The sequence below is a fragment of the Rhinopithecus roxellana genome, chromosome 16 (genome assembly GCF_007565055.1).
Source record: "Rhinopithecus roxellana isolate Shanxi Qingling chromosome 16, ASM756505v1, whole genome shotgun sequence".
Lineage (NCBI taxonomy): Eukaryota > Metazoa > Chordata > Mammalia > Primates > Cercopithecidae > Rhinopithecus > Rhinopithecus roxellana.
Window position 1 is genome coordinate 16,813,630 of NC_044564.1, and position 10,800 is coordinate 16,824,429.

A 10,800-nucleotide genomic window follows, 5' to 3' on the forward strand; every position below is an offset into this window, starting at 1 on the left:
GAGGAATCCCTTGAACCCAGGAGGCAGAGGATGCAGTGAGCTAAGATCCAGCTACTGCACTCCAGCCTGGGCAACAGAGCAAGACTTGGTCTCAAAAAAAAAAAAAAAAAAAAAAAAAAAAATGCAGCCAGGCGCCGTGGCTTACACCTGTAATCCCAGCGCTTTGGGAGACCGAGGCAGGTGGATCATCTGAGCTCAGGAGTTCAAGACCAGCCTAGCCAACATGGTGAAACATCGTTTCTACTAAAAATACAAAAAAATTAGCTGGGCATGGTCGTGGGCCCCTGTTATCCCAGCTGCTCGGGAGGCTGAGGCAGGAGAATCACTTGAACCCGGGATGCGGAGGTTGCAGTGAGCCAAGATTTCCCCATTGTACTCCAGCCTGGGTGACAAGAGTGAAACTCCGCCTGAAAAAAAAAAGAAAAGGAAGAAAAGGAAAAGAAAAAGAACCCCTTGTAGTGGCTCAAGCCTCTGATGTTTTGGGAGGTTAAGGAGTGAGGATCCCTTGAGCCCAGGAGTTTGAGGCTGCATTGAGCTATGATCATTCCGCTGCATGCCAGCCTTGAGTGACAGAGCAAAACCCCATCTCTAAAAAAAAAAAAAAGAACCCCGTGTGCCTTGTGTGTCCTGGGCACTTGTGCACAAATCTTACCTCCCATCCACCCCGTCCTCCAGAGTGAGAGCCCCAGAAGGAAGGGACTGGAGCTGGCCCAGTTCCTGACTCCTAGCACGTCCTTGAGAGCTGTTTGCTGCTGAGCCAGTGCCGGACAGTCACTCCCAGTTCCTCTAAGGCGAGCCGAGTGGGGTTTCGGGCCCCACCACCTCCCTCCCACCTCTTCCACGCTAGACTTTGTTTCCTGCTGGGCTGCAGCTGCCCCTCACCAGCTGGTGACTCAGAGCCTAGGCAGGATGGCAGTGCCGATTGGGCCCTCGCAGCCCTCTGAGCCTTCTGTGACTCAGCTTGTGGTGAGGCTGCGCCTGGGCTCCGGGGTGGGGCCCCTCCGCCCCAGCCTGGCCCTCCTTCCTCTCCCCTTTAGGTCTTGCTGATTTCTGTCCTCCAGGTCTTCTCAGTAGAACGAGGATAATCCTGAATTCAGAACATATTTCCTGAATACCAAGAGTGCCCGGGAGAGGGGGACCGAGCGCTGGCTCCAGCGCTCCTGAGAGGACGGTTCCCTGGGTAGGAGCAGAAAGAAGGCCCAGAGGAAGATGGGAGGGAGGCAGGGCAAAGGATGCTATGGGGATAGCCCAGAGCTGGGCCGCAGGTGAGCAAGGACCACTGTGTGTTAAGGACTGGTCAGGGACCTGGGAGCAGGGAGGCTACGAGGACCAGGCCTTCCCACCCCACATGGTGCTCTATGAGAATTAGCAAAGTCAGTGAAAACAGGCTGGGACTGTCTTGTGCCAGGGCCCCAGCTGGCTTGGCAAGTGCAGTGTGGGCTGGAATCAGCCCCCATCACCCGACGCATTTGTGCAGGGAGCCCTGAGTGAGGAGGCAGGGGTGGTGCCGCCTCCTAGGGGACATTTGGATAAGTGTCTACGGAGGTGTTTTCATTGCCACTATGTCTGATGTTTGTGAGAAGGGGGTTGCAGGGGGAGTGTGGGGCAGCAGGAGGGTTATTGGCATTTAGTGTCTGAAATCCAGGAATGCTAGGTGTCCTGTCAAGGTGGCTGGTCCTGCCAAGGGATGAAATATTAGCTGTACTCCCAAATCCAGGCCTGAGACCCCTCTGCTGTCCAGTTACATCATGGAGAGGGTCATAACAACCGTGACCTTCTGAAATTCTTCCCAGTGTTCTAAGTGGGTTTTTTTGTTTGTTTTTGTTTTTGTTTGAGATGGAGCCACGGCTGGAGTCCAGTGGTGCGATCTCAGCTCATTATAACCTCCACTTCCTGGGTTCAAGTGATTCTCCTGCCTCAGCCTCCCGAGTAGCTGGGATTACAGGCGCATGCCACCACACCTGGGTAATTTTTGTATTTTTAGTGGAGACGGGGTTTCATCATGTTGGCCAGGCTGGTCTTGAACTCCTGGCCTCAAGTGATACACCCGCCTTGGCCTCTCAAATTGCTGAGATTACAGGCGTGAGCCACTGCACTCGGCCGAGCCTGGTTTTCTACCTGTGCTACCTACTCTCTCCAAGGATGTCCTGCTCTGGAAATCTTCAAGGGAATGCCTTTTACCTTAAAGTAACTCCCCTTCCTCCTCGTCAGGTATCTTTGCATAACTCTGAAGAGTTTTGAAGATGCAAAGTCCTTCCTCTCTGCCCATCCAGGGAAGCTTCTGACCACCCTCGGGGTGAGTGGGCAGTGGCAGGTGGAAGTTCCTCAACTTCATTACAGCTGTGAGGCCTCGGATTAGCTCTCACCACTCTGGGCATCCTTTTTTGTAAAATGGAGCCAGTAATTTCCATTCTTCTGGTTGTTGTAGGCTGGCAATGAGGGCATCCACAGATGGCACCTGGCCCACTCATCAAATGGCAGTTACCCTCTCTCGTGATGATTATCAGCGTCTAGTGTGAAAGATGGGAAGGGTCTACATCGATTCTTTTCTTTTTCTTTAAGAGATAGAATTGCCCAGGCTGGTCTTGAACTCCTAGACTCGAGCCATCTGCCTGACTCAGCCTCCTAAAGTGCTGGAATTACAGGTGTGTGCCCCCAAGCCCGGCCTGCACTGCATTCCTCTTCCAATGTTACAAGGTGGATGGGGCCATGATAGAGGTTTGAGCCAGCAAGGAGGGTGTGGCACGAGGCCTGATGGCTTCCTGGAGGAGGAGGTGTTTGAATTAGGCCATCGGAGACAGAACAGATTCACTGGGAAAGTAGCTGTGTGTGCCAGGTGCACCAGCCGGGCTGCCAGGCACTGATTTGTAGAAATTCTCTGGGGGGGTTCTCTGAGTGAGGAAGAAGGATCCCATGGGGCCTGGGCAAGGCTAGAAGTGCAGCCTGGGAAATAGGCTCAGGAGTACAAGTACAGTTTCTTCCTTTCTTTTTCTTCTGCTTGTTGAAGCCTAATTTACATATATCAAATGCACCAGTCGCAATGAGTTTTAAAAATATGTTTTGGCAGCTTTATGGAAGTATAACTGACAGATAACCTGCATGCATTCAAAATGTACAATCTGGCCAGGCACAGTAGCTCATACCTGTAATCCCAACACTTTGGGAGGTCGAGGCAGGTGGATCACCTGAGGTCAGGAGTTCGAGACCAGCCTGGTCAACATGGAGAAACCCCGTCTTTACTAAAAATACAAAAATTAGCCAGGCATGATGGCACGTGCCTGTAATCCCAGCTACTCAGGAGGCTGAGGCAGGAGAATCTCTTGAACCCGGGAGGTGGAGGTTGCAGTGAGCAGAGATTGCGCCATTGCACTCCAGCCTGGGCAACAGAGTGAGACTCCGTCTCAAAAAAAAAAAAAAAGTACAATTTGATGATTTGGGGCAGATGTGTCCATCCATAGAACCATCGCCAAAGTTAAGATAATGAATATATGCATCACCCCAAAAGTTTCCTCTCGCCCCATGTAATCCCTCCCTCTCTCCTCCATGTAATCCCTCCCTCCCTCTCTCCCCATGTAATCCCTCCCTCCCTCTCTCCACATGTAATCCCTCCCTCCCTCTCTCCACATGTAATCCCTTTCTCCCTCCCTCAGGCAACCACTGTTCTGATTTCCATCACTATAGATTAGCTGCTATTTTCTAGAATTTTATAGAAATTGAATAATATAGTATTACTCTTTTTTGTTTAGCTTTTTAAAAAAACTCGTCATTACGGCTGGGCGCAGTGGCTCATGCCTGTAATCCCAGCACTTTGGGAGGCCAAGGCCGGCAGATCACTTGAGGTCAGAAGTTTGAGATCAGCCTGGCCAACATGGCAAAACCCTATCTCTACTAAAAAGACAAAAATTAGCTGGGCGTGGTGATGTGCACCTGTAGTCCCAGCTACTCCAGAGGCAGGAGAATTGCTTGAATCCACGAAGTGGAAGTTGCAGTGAGCGGAGATAGTGCCACTGCACTCCAGCCTGGGTGACAGAGCAAGATGCCATTTCAAAAACAAAAACAATGGCCGGGGCAGTGGCTCACGCCTGTAATCCCAGCACTTTGGGAGGCTGAGGCAGGTGGATCACCTAAGTCGGGAGTTCGAGACCAGCCTGATCAACATGGAGAAACCCCATCTCTACTAAAAATACAAAACTAGCCAGGTATGGTGGCACATGCCTGTAATCCCAGCTACTCGGAAGGCTGAGGCAGGAGAATCACTTGAACCCGGGAGGCAGAGGTTGCGGTGAGCCGAGATCGCGCCACTGCACTCCATCCTGAGCAACAAGAGCAAAACTCCATCTCAAAAACAAACAAACAGAAAAATAAATAAATAAATAAAACACTGTGAACATTTGTGCATAGCTTGATGAGGTTTTAATCTGTGTGTATAGGTGTATAACCATCAACCAGGTCAAGACATGAAACATTTCCAGGACCCAGAAAACTCTCCTGTTTCAGGCCATATTGCTTCAGCTATTTTCACTTTTATCACAATAAGTCAGTTTCATTCCATTTATATTAAGTTTATAGAATTTCATACATGTTGTTATTATTATTATTATTATTATTATTATTATTATTATTATTTTTTAGACAGGGTCTCACTCTGTCACCCAGGTTGGAGTGCAGTGGCACAATCATGGTTCACTGCAGTCTCAGCCTCCCCTGTTTGAGCGATCTTCCCATCTCTGTCCTCCCGGACTCAAGCAATCCTCCCATCCTCTCTGCCTCCTGAGTAGCTGGGACTACAGTCATACACCAGCATGCCCTGCTAATTTTTCTATTTTTTGTACAGACAGGGTCTCACTATGTTGCCCAGTCTTGAACTCCTGGGCTCAAGCAGTCCTCCTGCCTCGGCCTCCCAAAGTGCTGGAATTATAGGTACCAGCCACCATGCCCAGCCAATAACTTCATATGAATGCAATTAAACTCCTGGCATGTGATTTCTTATGAAAAAAATGGAATTAAAGAACAATGCAGTCCAGGTGCAGTGGCTCACACCTGTAATCCCAGCACTTTGGGAGGCTGAGATGGGTGGATCACCTGAGGTCAAGAGTTCGAGACCAGCCTGGCCAACATGGTGAAAACCCACCTCTACTAAAAATACAAAAATTAGCCAGGCATGGTAGCACATGCCTGTAATCCCAGTTACTCTGGAGGCTGAGGCAGGAGAATCACTTGACCCTGGGAGGCAGAGGTTGAAGTGAGCCGAGATTGTCCCATTGCACTCCAGCCTAGGCAACAAGAGCGAAACTCTGTCTCAAAAAAAATTTTAAAAAAAGAACAATGCAATCTATTTTTTTTTTTGTCTAACTTTTTTTGCATCACACTATGTGTCTGTGATTGACCCGTGTTGTTGCCTGTATCCGTGGTTTATTTGTTTTATTGCTGTTTAGTGTTCCACTGTACAGATCCACCATGAGGTGTTTACCCATTCCCCTTCTGATGGACACCTGGCTTACTTCCAGTTTTGGCTATTATAAATAAAGATGCTATGTATACAAGTCTTTTTATGGACACATATTTTCATTCTCCTGGGTAAATAGCCAGGAGTGGAATTTCTGGTTCATAGAGGAAGTGTTCTTATTACTAGAAACTGTCAAACACTTTTTCAAAATGCTTCTACCATTTTACACCCTCACAAACAATGTACGAGAGTTCCGGTTGCTCCACATTCTTGCCAACATTTGGTATTGTCAGACCTTTAATTTTAACCTTTCTGGTGATGAGCAGTGGCATTTCATGGTGGTTTTGTTTTGCATTTCCCTTATGACTAATGACTAATGTAGACCATTGTTTCACATACTTACTATACTTAAAAAAAACTTAAGCTTTCTGGGCCAGGTGTGGTGGCTCATGCCTGTAATCCCAGCACTTTGGGAGGCCGAGGCAGGTGGATCATGAGGTCAGGGGATTGAGACCATCCTGGCTAACGTGGTGAATCCCCGTCTCTACTAAAAAAAAATACACAAAATTAGCCGGGTGTGGTGGCAGGCACCTGTAGTCCCAGCTACTTCGGAGGCTGAGGCAAGAGAATGACGTGAACCTGGGAGCTTGCAGTGAGCTGAGATCGTGCCACTGCACTCCAGCCTGGGCAACAGAGCAAGAGCAAGACTCAGTCTCAAAAAAAAAAAAAAAAAAAAAAAAAAGTTTAAGCTTTCTGTTATTTATTTAAAAAGCAAAACATGCTGTGCATGCTTGTAATCCCAATGTTTTGGGAAGAAGCCAGTGTTTAACACAAGCCTGGGCAAGATCCCACCTCTATATTAAAAAAAAAAAAAAAAAAAGCCTGGTGTGGTGGCACCTGTAGTCCCAGCTACTCAGGAGGCTGAGGTGGGAGAATTACTTGAACCCAGGAGTTCAAGGCTGCTGTGAGCCATGGTCATGCCACTGCACTCCAACCTGGGTGACACTGAGATCCTATCTTAAAAAAAAAAAAAAGTAAAACATGCTTAATGTAAGATATTGAGACATAGGCCAGGCATGGTGGCTCACACCTGTAATCCCAGCACTTTGGGAGGCCAAGGCAGATGGATCACAAGGTCAAGAGATCAAGACCAGCCTGGCCAACATGGTGAAACTCCATCTCTACTAAAAATACGAAAATTAGCTAGGCATAGTGGCACGCACCTGTACTCCCAGCTACTTGGGAGGCTGAGGTGGGAGAATCGCTTGAACCCAGGAGGCGGAGGTTGCAGTGAGCCGAGATCGCACCACTGCACTCCAGCCTGGCAACAGAGCGAGACACCATATCAAAAAAAAAAAAAAAAAAAAAAAGAATGCTAACTACAGAAATCTATAAAGTACAATAGAAACATTTTTACCTTATTCCTCCAATTTCACTCATTGGCATTAGCTAACAATCATTTGATTATTGGTTTATTATATAGCCTTCCATATTTTTTTTTATTTTTGTAGAAAAACAGATATTATTGCATACACACACACACACACACACAGCTTACATTTTTGTAACTACACACACAATCAAAACCTCTTGTTTTTTATTTTTATTTTTAAATAGAGATGAGGTCTTGCTTTGTTGCCCAGGCTGGTCTTGAACTCCTGAGCTCAAACAATCCTCCCACCTCAGTCTCCCAAAATACTGGGACAACAGGTGTGAGCCACTGTGCCCTGCCCCTGTCTTGCTTTTATTGAGCGTATAGTATATGGAGATTTTGAGCAAAGAGATTGACATGCATTTTATCACTGAAACTGTTCGATAACTATAGTAACTGGATGAGGCGATTGGAGCTTAGAAAGGTTAAGACAGTTGCCAAGGTCACACAGCTCACAAGTGGCAATGCCCTCACTTGAACTCAGGTCTCTGACATCAAAACCACAGGTTGATGAACTGAGATATTCTCTCTTTTTTTTTCTTTTGAGTTGGAGTCTTGCACTGTTGCCCAGGTTGGAGTGCAGTGGCATGATCTCGGCTCACTGCAAGCTCCGCCTCCCATGTTCACGCCATTCTCCTGCCTCAGCCTCCTGAGTAGCTGGGACTACAGATGCCTGCCACCATGCCCGGCTAAGTTTTTGTACTTTTAGTAGAGACGGGGTTTCACCATGTTAGCCAGGATGGTCTCGATTCCCTGACCTCGTGATCCACCTGCCTCGGCCTCCCAAAGTGCTGGGATTACAGGCGTGAGCCACCGTGCCTGGCCTGAGATGTTCTCTTCTTGCAATCTTAGATTCACTCACTGTTTCTTTTCTTATTTGTATTTTTAGAGACAGAGTATTGCTCTGTCCCCTAGGCTGGAGAGCAGTGGTGCAATCATAGCTCACTGTAACCTTCAACTCCTGGGCTCAAGTGATCCTCCTGCTCCCAGCCTCCTGAGTAGCTAGGACTACAGGTGGACACCACTACCCAGCTAATTTTACTTTTTATTTCTGTAGAGATGGGGTATCACTATGTTACCCAGCCTGGTCTCGAACTCCTGGCCTCAAGCAATCCCCATGCCTCGGGCTCCCAGAGTGCTATGATTACAGGCATGAACCACAGCACCAGGCCTTCCCTCATTCTTTCATTCATTCAACAAATATTCTTTGAGCCTCCAGAGCCACAGATGAGCTGAGGAGCCAGCCAGGTAGACTGACTACTAACATTTAGGAAAAGAGGGGTGTGATGGGAGAAGTAGGGGGAATAGCCCTGACCCAGGGCCTGAGTGAGGAAAGGGTCTTAGGGGAAGGACCCCTGAAGGATGTGTAGGAAGCCTGGGGGAGGAGAGAGCGTCAGCTGAAGAGAGAGTGTGTGTGTGTGTGCGTGCGTGCGTGCGTGTGTGTGTACAGTGCCTTCTTAGGGAGCCCAGTCCCTCTCCAGGGTGCTGGGGTAGAGTGGAGGCAGGCAAGGGCCAGCAGCAAGATCTTAGGACCCTAGGGCCATCTTACGGAGTCTGCCTCTGTCCTCAGGGAAACACTGGAATGGCTAGAGTGACAGTTTTCAGATTCTAGGGTTTTAGGATTTAATTTCTTTCCCTTCCCCTCCCACAAGATTGTGCTGAAAGGGGCACAGCATCCTGGTGGCTCAGAGGCCACCGAGGCACCCCAGATCCTTACCCGCTCCCTGGGCCTGCAGGTGGATTGTTCACCCCCGCCCTGCTCCAGGATTCAGGCTGGCTCTTTGGTCATCAAGGACCCCATTGCCCTCTGGTGGTGGCTGGACGCAGCTGTGGTAGGAATTCTAGACTCCGGCGGGGTGAAATGGGGACAGGTCCTGCTTCTCCCCTAGACCTCCCCACGTCTGTCACCAGCATCCCCACCCAGGTGTTTAGTGTGGGCTCACCCTCAAGCCCCTTCTGTCCTCTCATTTCTTTTCTTTTCTTTTTTTTTTTTTTGAGGCAGAGTCTCGCTCTGTCGCCCGGGTGGGAGTGCAGTGGCGAGACCTCAGCTCACTGCAACGTCTGCCTCCCAGGTTCAAGTGATTCTCCTGCCTCAGAGTCTCCGAAGTAACTGGGATTACAGGCACATGCCATCAACTCAAGCTTTTTTTTTTTTTTTTTTTTTTTTTGAGACGAAGTTTCGCTTTTGTCGCCCAGGCTGGAGTGCAATGGCGCGATCTCGGCTCACTGCAACCTCCACCTCCTGGGTTCAAGTGATTCTCCTGCCTCAGCCTCCTGAGTCACTGGGATTACAGGTGCGTACCACCACACCCAGCTAATTTTTGTATATTTAGTAGAGACGGGGTTTCACCATGTTGGCCAGGCTGGTCTCAAACTCCTGACCTCAGGTGATCCACCTGTCTCAGCCTCCCAAAGTGCTGGGATTACAGGCGTGAACCACCATGTCCTGCCTAATTTTTGTATCTTTTGTAGAGACAGGGTTTCACCATGTTGGCCAGGCTGGTCTCAAACTCCTAGGCTCAAGCGATTCTCCTACTTTGACCTCCGAAAGTGTCGGGATTACAGGTGTGAACCACTGTGCCCAGCCCATAATCTTATTTTAGTAATTGACCCAGTAGTGCCTCATAGTGCAGGATCTAGTTAGTCTAAGATTAGATATTGCATTTAGTTGTCCTGTCTTGTAGGCTCCATCAATCAGGAACACTTCCACAGCGCTTCTTTACTTTTATGAGTACAGTAGTGGCTCTCAGCTGGAGGCAAGTTTTCCCTCCAGGGGACATTTGGTATGCCCGGAGACACTTTGGGTGTCACAACTGTGGTTGTATTACTGGCATCTAGTGGGTGGAGGCTAGGGATGCTGCTAGATACCCTATAGTGTACAGCACAGTCCCCTGGACAACCAAGAATATCTGGACCAAAATGTCAGTAGTACTAAGGTTGAAAAACTGTAGACTAGAGTGATTTTTTTTTTTTTTTTTTTTTTTTGAGACGGCGTTTCGCTCTGCCACCCAGGCTGGAGTGCAGTGGCCGGATCTCAGCTCACTGCAAGCTCCGCCTCCCGAGTTCACGCCATTCTCCTGCCTCAGCCTCCCGAGTAGCTGGGACTATAGGTGCCCGCCACGTCGCCCGGCTAGTTTTTTGTATTTTTAGTAGAGACAGGGTTTCACCATGTTAGCCAGGATGGTCTCAATCTCCTGACCTCGTGATCCGCCCGTCTCGGCCTCCCAAAGTGCTGGGATTACAGGCTTGAGCCACTGCGCCCGGCCTAGAGTGATCTTTTACAAATGTTAATCACATCCCATCACCTTCCTGCTTAAATCCCTCCAATGGCTTCCCATTGCTTTCAGGATGAAATCCAACCTCCTCATGACCTACTAAGCCCTGTGTGACCACCATGGCCCTAGACCTCCTTGCCTCCCTCCCTCCTCTTTGTTCACTGTGTTCCAGCCACATCAACCTTCTGTTGGTTCTACAAACGTGCCCAGCTTGCTCCTACCCCAGGGCCTTTGCACTCCCTGTTCCCTCTGCCTGGAACACTCCTCTTAATAGCCACTTGGCAGATTCCTTAGTATTCACGTGTCATCTTAAATGCCCCTCTTCAGAGAGCCTTCCTGACCACCCACTTATTCTCTCCCATTACCCCTGCTTAATTAATTAATTAATTAATTAATTAATTAATTAATTTTCGAGACAGAGTCTAGCTCTGTCACCCAGGCTGGACTACAGTGGCACAATCTTGGCTCATTGCAACCTCTACCTCCTGGGCTCAAACCATCCTCCTGACTCAGCCTCCTGAGTAGCTGGGATTACAGGTGCATGCCACCATGCCTGGCTAATTTTTTTGTTTTTTTGTTTTTTTTTTTAGTAGAGATGATGTTTCACCATATTGGCCAGGCTGGTCTCAAACTCCTGACCTCAAGTG